The sequence below is a fragment of the Oncorhynchus tshawytscha genome, linkage group LG14 (assembly GCF_018296145.1).
Source record: "Oncorhynchus tshawytscha isolate Ot180627B linkage group LG14, Otsh_v2.0, whole genome shotgun sequence".
Taxonomy (NCBI): Eukaryota; Metazoa; Chordata; class Actinopteri; order Salmoniformes; family Salmonidae; genus Oncorhynchus; species Oncorhynchus tshawytscha.
Genome location: NC_056442.1, coordinates 44184760 through 44194667, shown reverse-complemented (window position 1 = coordinate 44194667; position 9908 = coordinate 44184760).

Below are 9908 nucleotides of genomic sequence, written 5' to 3'. Positions count from 1 at the left end.
GGTTTCCTCTACCACCACCACATCCTACAAATTGCATTCCCAAGTGCATGTGAGCTAAATTGAAGCAGCCTCAGTGCTGCTATGATTGTCTTTTCCAGAATTGGAGAAGACAGAAAATGGCAAGGTGAGGTCTGTCTCATTACATGCTGTTGGTTAAGAAATGTTGGGTAACTATTAATTCTCATGCAAAATGGCCACAGTTGTCATTATTTTTTTATTTATTGTAGTACATCATAACGCTACAACTTAATGAATACAATAAAGTTTTGACGCCCCTTGTGCTCGTAACATTATTACCAACTTTACCTGCTTCATGTAAAAAAACGTTCTTCAGTTATTTACCTGAAGTTTGTTTACTGCGATAGGCTTGCTGAGAGTCACTGTGCTTTTTATGATGATGTATTAATGTTCTCTGTGTAATCACCAGAGCAGAAGTTTGGCCGGTACGAAACTGCTATTAGGTGAACTATATCTACTTGAAAATAAAGTTCATGGTTATTGCCTATAATTGTCAGTTATGCGATTGTGGCAGCCCTGCTTGTTGATACTGTAGAAGGAAGACTGCTTATTTTGGGAGATAAACCGCCTACACCAATGGATGGGATCTGATCTGCAGTCAAATCAAAGAAGCAGCTTCCCACAGTTCTCTCTGATTAGCCCACTGGGCACATATGAGCTTGATGCAGCCCAAGCCAAATCATCATTGTCTTGATATAGTGCAAACCTGATGTGTGTTTTTGTGTGTGCCAGTCATTTAGGGAATACCTAAAGATAATGACTTGTTTTAGTGTTGAGAGAAACCAGTACCCAAACAAACAAGGAGGAATCTGACCTTTTTTTCCCAGTTTGTTTTGCGGTGACCTTAGTGGCCATATCTTTTCAATTCCCATTCAACCCTCATACCGGTCTGTACACATAAAGAGTGGTTATCGATTTAAGTGCTAGAGTCAGGGTAACCTGCGTGTGCTGTGTGTGTATAGGGGGGGGGCACAGTGGAATAATGAAGACCCTTACTGAAGATGATTCCTGAAGACGGGTGAATGAGGGGGAGGAAACGGATTGTAAAGGAAGAGCAATAAGAGACCGTCTCAACTCTAGCTGTTCCAACCTGCTGCCCATCTCTCACATCGGTTTATTTTTGCCTGTGGGCCTGGTGAGCTGGGAGAGATGACTCCTTTTGTCAGTATATCAGTCATGATGATGCTGGACTTTGGACCTGAGGGCAGGGCACTGTGATCTGCCCAGCATGTCCAACTTCTCTAACCCCCCCCCAGGTTTTCCGTGTGATGCAAAGTGCCCTCTCTATCCCTTATCGTATGCACTATAGTCTGCCCTGCTATGGAAACCTTTGCATGTGTGCTACATGGATCTCAGATTAAGATTCCTAAAAGGTTGAAATATGATATTTTTTTCTTCAGTCCTTTTTCTATTCATTTGATGTGTATCCTTTGGATTAATCTCCACGTGAATGTGCACCACACCACTTTCTCTTGGAGCACACTGGCATACCTGGAACTCTTTTGAACAAAACGCACTACCTTTTTTCAAGATACCTTTTTGTGTAGTGAAAATGATGCTGTTTCTATTCAGCTGTGTAACTGTTAACAAGACTCTGCTTATACAATCTTATTTTATAGTCTATGAAACTGCAGCTTTACAGCAGCAGCCAATAGATGTCACATCCTGCTCCCACTGATTTAACTGAAGTTTTTATTTAGCTCCTTAGCTACCAAACGGCCTGCTCTCCAATCCTCATTTTGCTTAATTGCTGCTGACCGCCGGAGAGTGAGCGGGGAGATTGTGGGAGAGGTGAAAGTAGCTGTAATGAGAAAGGCGTGATGTATTAATCAGGGCTGACATCTCTCATCCCCTCTAGTCTCAAGTGGCAGAGAGCCCCCAGTTCCACCCAGCAACATCTGGAGACTCAGCAGGTGGATAAACTCCCAATTAGAACCAGGTTTCCACCTAAGTGAAACTGGAGGCTGCAGCACTTTACACAGCTGATGGATGTAGTCTTGGCTGGGCAGTCTAGTTTCAAGTGGTTTATCACGTGATTGAGGATGGAAGTTACTGCTGGTTTGGTGCTGTTTTGGATTTGTTAAGTGTGTGTTTGGGTCTATTTTGCTGGAAGGTGAAAGCAGCAGGGGCACCGTGAGGAGAGGTTTGTTGTCTGGAGAAGTGTGTGTGGAGGCTGGGAATTATTCTGCACACGAGAGACCTTGTAGTCACATGGTGATTAGAGGTCTGTTTGCCTGAGGCTGAGAAATGTACTATATCGACGGAGTCATTTCATCAATTCCGCCCCGGCCTAATGGCCAATTTAGCCAGCAAACGACAGGCGTTGAGGAACTACACACCTGGTTAACGTTTGAAGAGTCGCCTGAACATTGAGATTGCAGGCCTCCCAAGTGGCGCAGCAGTCTAAGGCACTGCAGTGCTTGAGGCGTCACTACAGATCCGGGTTCGATCCCAGGCTGTGTCGCAGCCGGCCTCGACCGGTAGACCCACGAGGTGACTCACAATCCGTCCAGGTTAGGGGAGGTTTTGGCCAGCCGGGATGTCCGTGTCCCATCGCGCTCCAGCAACACCTGTGGCGGGCCGTGCGCATGTATGCTGACACGATCTCAAGATGTATGGTATTTTGTCCGACGCATTGGCTGGCTTCCGGGATAAGCGAGCAGTGTGTCAAGAAGCAGTGCGACTTGGCAGTGTCGTGTTTCGGAGGACACATGGCTCGACTTTAGCTTCTCCATAGTTCGTACAGGATTTGCAGCGATGGGACGAGACTATCTACCAATTTGGACATCACAAAATTGGGGAGAAAAAACATTAAGATTGCAACGCCTCATGAATACAGTTTCTCGCTCCATATCTCCCTCTCTCGCTCTTATTTCTGACTTAATGACTTGGTTCATTGGTATTGAGCTATTCTCACTTGGTACAGATTATCTCCTGCCTACAGCAGGTGGTTATAGCATTCAGTCCTGTGATCTGGTCTGAGGAAGTGTCCAGTGCAGAGGCCTATAAAAGTAGCCAAGTGTACTGCACATCCAGGTTAGTGATGTCCCTTACCCTCAGGTTTACTAGGTCACTGTTTGACTCTTAATTGCCCTACACTCAAGTGTAGTACCTTACATTTTAGTGTCCTTATCTTCCACCTCCCAAGACTCCTGCCTTACCCCACGTCATGTCTAGGCCTGTGTCCTGTCTTCTACTGGTTGTCTCGTTGATCCTCTCCTCCAATCCACTTTCAAGAGAGGTGAGGCAGCAAGGATTTCACTGCTAGTAATGTTTCCAGACACTGTCTATATTTACTGTCCTGATTTTACGTACTGCATCATTGGTTCCCTTCTGTTTTTCCTCAGGAAGTAGGCAGAACAAGGGATTGACCTGTTATCTTAGGACTTGGTGACGTGGTGGTTCGCTGTGGATGCCAGTTTTCAGATGGATTAACAAGTGAGCTTGGCCACAGCCAGCATAATTCCGCTACTAATAATTTGCTCCTCACAGTTGATGTACCCAATTCCTTTTATTGTTCATTGACTGCATTTCAGACCCAATCAAAGTGTACAATGTGCACAAAACGAGTGGATTTTAATATATATATATATTTGGTTGTGCACAATTGGCCCAGCATCGTCCTGGGTAGGCTGTCATTGTAAATAAGAATTTGTTCTTAACTGACTTGCCTAGATTAATCATATATATTCTTATTTACAATGACAGCCTTCCCTAGGACGATGCTGGGCCAATTGTGCACAACCATATGGGACTCCAACTCACGGTTGGTTGTGACACAGGTTGGAATCGAACCAGGGTCTGTAGTGACGCCTCTAGCGATGCAGTGCCTTTAGACCGCTGCACCACTCGACCTTCCTGATGCAACGAAAGTGCAGAGATGAGGTGCTGTCGTTTTATTCAGAGATACTAATAAAAGATCCTGGACATGTCATGATGCCAATTGGCTCAGAGTGCTTTTGATTGTTCATTCCTGTTGATGGAGCCACCAATGAGATTGTTTCTGTTACCCATGGGGCAGGGTGGGGAACCTGATCAGACCAGTTTGGGCTTACCTACGTGCTCGCCCAGGTAACCAGAGCCTTCAGCCTGGATACCTTTTTTAATATTTGAACAGGGCTCAGCCCAAACAACTGAAATGTTCTGTGTACCTGGAGAAAATGCCTTGGGTTTTAACCAACTGTATGATCCTAGCACCACAAAGATAGTTAAGTATATTATGTTGATAACCCACGTCACCCCATTGTGGATTTCATTCTAGAGCATTATTTGTCCATGTACCCCAAGCCCTTTTATAAATTGTATAGGAGGTTCTCGTCTCGTGCACTCGTTCTACCCATGTGTAGCATCAACCTGCCACAGTCAGTTCCCAGGTGCTACTCAAACCTGTTTTTCTGGGTTTTGTTGTTGCCAGTAGAGTGCTATTGTGTGGTGACGTATCATTATCTGTAATCTATCCATTAATTTGCCTAACTGTTGGCTGATGGGATGGATGTGTGGCTCTGGCAAGGCAGGCAGCTGGATTGTCGCACAGGGATTTTGAGTTTACGAAGGAACAGTATGAGAAGGAATAGACAAGGAGTTGTGAAAGAGGAGACACCTGCTGACCTTTCAACTTGACTGACCTCTGTTAATAGCACCTGGGTGTGTGTACTCAACCCAAGTGGATTACACCTTGAGCTTCCAGTAAAACAACTCCTGCAAAGTCTGACAGGACTTGGAACAAACGGCTTTGTCTACTGGGGCCAGGTTTCAAATACTTCACTATCTGGATCCAACTTGTGGCAATGCATCTACTGACCCCCAGAGCAGTGCTAGGGTATGATGCCTGTCTGACCTTCTGTGATCCAGCTCTATAGGGAACTAGCCATTCTGCTCTCAGCTGGGTGCATATCTGAAGGAGCTGGATTACAGAAGAAGCTGTGGGTAAGGGGGTGCTATTGTACTCCTTAGTCTCCTTTTGTATATGAGATGGCAAGTCATTTGGACGAATGGCCTCATTGACCAACCCTGCCGGCAACTCCCTTTAGATCTTTGTCGTGAAGTGATGAAAAGTAGCACCAATCTGTCAAGATAGCTGTTTGTGATGACGTGTTACTATTTTATAGCTAGCATCCTGCAAGGTTTTTCTGTTTCATCTTTTTTGATGTAGTGTGTATGCACATAGTTTGATCCGTAATGTTTCTACCATTCCTCTTCCTCTGCAAAATGTTTCTGTTGCTCTGACAACTTTCTTTCATCTCCACCTCGTCCCCCCTCTCCCCCACCCTGCCTTCCTCATCTTTAGCCATCTTTCTCTCATCTCTCCACCTTGTCCCCCTCTCCCCCACCCTGCCTTCCTCATCTTTAGCCATCTCTTCTCTCCTCTCCCCCACCCTGCCTTCATCTTTAGCCATCTCTTTCCCTCTCATCTCTCCACCTTGTCCCCCTCTCCCCACCCTGCCTTCATCTTTAGCCATCTTTCTCCTTTCTCTCATCTCTCCACCTTGTCCCCCCTCTCCCCCCCACCCTGCCTTCCTCATCTTTAGCCATCTCTTTCCCTCATCTCTCCACCTTGTCCCCCTCTCCCCCACACTGCCTTCATCTTTAGCCATCTTTCTCCTTTCTCTCATCTCTCCACCTTGTCCCCCTCTCCCCCACCCTGCCTTTCATCTTTAGCCATCTTTCTCCTTTCTCTCATCTCTCCACCTTGTCCCCCTCTCCCCCACCCTGCCTTCCTCATCTTTAGCCATCTCTTTCCCTCATCTCTACACCTTGTCCCCCTCTCCCCCACCCTGCCTTCATCTTTAGCCATCTCTTTCCCTCTCATCTCTCCACCTTGTCCCCCTCTCCCCACCCTGCCTGCCTTCCTCATCTTTAGCCATCTCTTTTCCTCATCTCTCCACCTTGTCCCCCTCTCCCCCACCCTCTTTCCTCATCTTTCCACTCTTTCCCCCCTCTCCCCCACCCTGCCTTCATCTTTAGCCATCTTTTCCTTTCCCTCATCTCTCCACCTTGTCCCCCCTCTCCCCACCCTGCCTTCCTCATCTTTAGCCATCTCTTTCTCTCATCTCTCCACCTTGTCCCCCCTCTCCCCCACCCTGCCTTCCTCATCTTTAGCCATCTTTCTCTTTCCCTCATCTCTCCACCTTGTCCCCCTCTCCCCCACCCTGCCTCCTCATCTTTAGCCATCTCTTTCTCTCATCTCTCCACCTTGCCCCCTCTCCCCCACCCTGCCTTCCTCATCTTTAGTCATCTCTTTCCCTCATCTCTCCACCTTGTCCCCCCTCTCCCCCACCCTGCCTCCCTCATCTTTAGTCATCTCTTTCCCTCATCTCTCCACCTTGTCTCCCCTCGCTCTTCATGTTAATGATCAAATGCTCCCTTCTGTGTTTGACAGTTGTGTTACAACGGTTGTTACTAGCTAGTTGACTGACTCATACATGGTTGACTGTATTTTGTCAACATTGTGTGGTGAGGGTTGAAATGGACTGTAATGTAGACACAGTGGGGTTGAAAAGGTTTCCAGCCTGTGCTCTCTGCTGGCCTCGGGACTCCTCTGCTCTGACGAAGGGAGCTCTTTAGTCTCACACAGAGGTCAAACACGTAGCGATGCTGTCACTAAATAGAAGCCCATGTGAATACAAGGCAATGGAACAGACACATCCTAATGTACTCATACGCAGAAGCTGCATTAGGATTTTTATACAGTATGCATTTCAATGTATTAGCTGGTGGTTGTCGAATCTGTGTGGGGTTAGACTTGACTCTGCTTTCTACAGCTTGTGTGATTAAGCCTCCCCAGATTGAGGAAAGGGCATGGTGAGAGGAATGCCACTCGAAAGTGTGTGGGAGTCGAGATGGTGGGAAGGCTTTCTTGTCTCTCATGGGAGAAACATGAGACGGAAAGGGGATGGATAGGCACTGAGAAGGGTAGCGAAGAGGCGGGCATGGTTGCAAAGCTGAACAGTTAGACGGTAGAGGGTTAATGTTAACATGAACAAGTATGTCTTAATGCTCTCTCCATACTTGGAAGTGATGTCTGTGAGAGGAGTAAGATGACACAGCTCTCCCATCATTCTGCCCTCCGTCCCTCCCTCCTTCTCCCTCAGTTTCCCTATTCAGTCTCACCTACTGAAGTAACACTACAGTGCTCTCACTCACATGAGGCTGTCTCTGCAGCAACCAGCAAAGTACATTCCAGCCAGGGAGGCTTTCAGCTCTGAGTGGCATGTCTCTTCTAGGAGGTTTGGTCAGTGGCATGTCTCTTCTAGGAGGTTTGGTCAGTGGCATGTCTCTTCTAGGAGGTTTGGTCAGTGGCATGTCTCTTCTAGGAGGTTTGGTCAGTGGCATGTCTCTTCTCTAGGAGGTTTGGTCAGTGGCATGTCTCTTCTAGGAGGTTTGGTCAGTGGCATGTCTCTTCTAGGAGGTTTGGTCAGTGGCATGTCTCTTCTAGGAGGTTTGGTCAGTGGCATGTCTCTTCTAGGAGGTTTGGTCAGTGGCATGTCTCTTCTAGGAGGTTTGGTCAGTGGCATGTCTCTTCTAGGAGGTTTGGTCAGAGCAGGATCGACATGCCATTCTTTTTTTTTCTAGCTCCACTTGAAAGACCGAGCAAGCGAGACTGGATTGTTTTGTAGTCTTTGGGAAATAATTTCTGTGGCCTCGTGCTTAGCCCCCTTCCTCGCTCTTTCCTTCTTTCTTCCCCTCCCTCTCTCCTTCCAGCGGCTGTTTTCCTGTCGTATCTGGGAACTGACTGAGGCTAGACTGTTTATCTATCCTATTTCTCTCTCTCTCGGTCTTCCTCGCTCAAGCCACTGTGTTCTGGCCATAGTTGAACAAGGCATTCAGGAAAAGTCTGAGATTCCCTCTCTCCTCCTAGTGTTTGGGTACACATTGCCTTGAGTCGTGAGAAAGCTAAATGCTGAGATTCCCTCTCTCCTCCTAGTGTTTGGGTACACATTGCCTTGAGTCGTGAGAAAGCTAAAGTCTGAGATTCCCTCTCTCCTCCTAGTGTTTGGGTACACATTGCCTTGAGTCGTGAGAAAGCTAAAGTCTGAGATTCCCTCTCTCCTCCTAGTGTTTGGGTACACATTGCCTTGAGTCGTGAGAAAGCTAAATGCTGAGACCAGCTTGGCTTTGGATATCGTTTCACAGGGTAAGAAGTCTCTCTGTTTTTCTCCATGTTCCCTCTTGCTCTCTGTCTCTCGTTCGTTTGTTACTCTTGTGTTCAAGCTGCGTTGTGCTAAAGAGACTCTGAAGGGAGCGTTGTGGTACTCTATCATTCTACAGCTGTTTGGCTAACACACAAAGAGAGAAGGCACTTCCTCTAGGGTTGGGATGAGAGATGATGTGCTGTTACACAAGTCTGGAGAGTGATTAAGTCACTGTCTTTTTCTGTCCTGTGAGACGATGTGCTCTGCTTTTAACTGTAAAGCAAACTCTCTATCAAGATGTTATACTCCAATTCTTAAAGTATTGGATTTCACCTTGGCTCTCTCACTGTAACCGTATCCTATGGTTTGTCATAGTTGCGCTGCAAGTATGACCTCTGTCTGCTAGTCCTGGCTCAGATGGACTGGAACACTGAAATAGCCCAGACTCCACCCACCTTGTATCAATGGCGTTATTCTCAGGCTCTCACATTAATAAACCATTATGCACCATTTGATTTCTCTCTTTTCTCTCTAACCTCTTTAGTTTGTCATCTAATTGTCTGCTCTGGTGTTTTCCCTGTAGGGGTCATTTGATGACGTACCTTCCCTCAGACTAGACACACCACTCATTACAAAAGATGGGCTAGCTCAGTCAGCAAACAAGTGTCTGTCTGTTTCATACACAGAGACAGAGTGACTGTTTCTGATGGCGCAGCGCTGTGATCAGTAAGTCTGTGGGCCTCATTACATTGTGATAAATAGCACCCTTCATTCCAGCACAAATGGCACCACGAGTCATTTATAGACTGATAAATTAATAAATATGTAAATGGAAGATGTGTAGCTTTTATTTGGGTAGAGCCTGCACAATGTAAATAATGTCTGGAACACACACAGCCATGCACACACAGGCACGTACGTCCTACTTTACACAGGCACGTACGTCCTACTTTACACAGGCACGTACGTCCTACTTTACACAGGCACGTACGTCCTACTTTACACAGGCACGTACGTCCCACTTTACACAGGCACGTACGTTCCACTTTACACAGGCACGTACGTCCTACTTTACACAGGCACGTACGTCCCACTTTACACAGGCACGTACGTCCTACTTTACACAGGCACGTACGTCCTACTTTACACAGGCACGTACGTCCTACTTTACACAGGCACGTTTACTTTACACAGGCACGTACGTCCCACTTTGCACAGGCACGTACGTCCCACTTTACACAGGCACGTACGTCCCACTTTGCACAGGCACGTACGTCCCACTTTGCACAGGCACGTACGTCCCACTTTGCACAGGCACGTACGTCCCACTTTGCACAGGCACGTACGTCCCACTTTGCACAGGCAATAGTTTGTTATGTGGTTCAAATCTGGAGCTGGCTAGCCACCTCTGCCTCACCACCTCTGTCTCCCCCTGGTGTTTGGGTTCAGAGTGTGACCGACTCCCTCCATTGTGTCTCCGCAGAAGCTCTGCTCTCACAGGGAGATGCAGGGTGACAGTTAAGGGTTCTCTCTCTGTTCTCTGGAAGCAGAGTAGGTCTTGTCAAAAACAGGGAGGGAGTGTTTTTGGAACAGAAAATTTGGAACAGCTGGGCCCAGGGCTTGGTAACAGGGATGCACAGGGGTGTCCGTGGGTTTATGGGAAATGTAGTGGCAGGATGACTGTGCCGGAGATGATCATGTAAAATCTGTCACGGTAACTGACTGTTTTGAAGTCTTTGTTGTGGAATGATTTCTCAA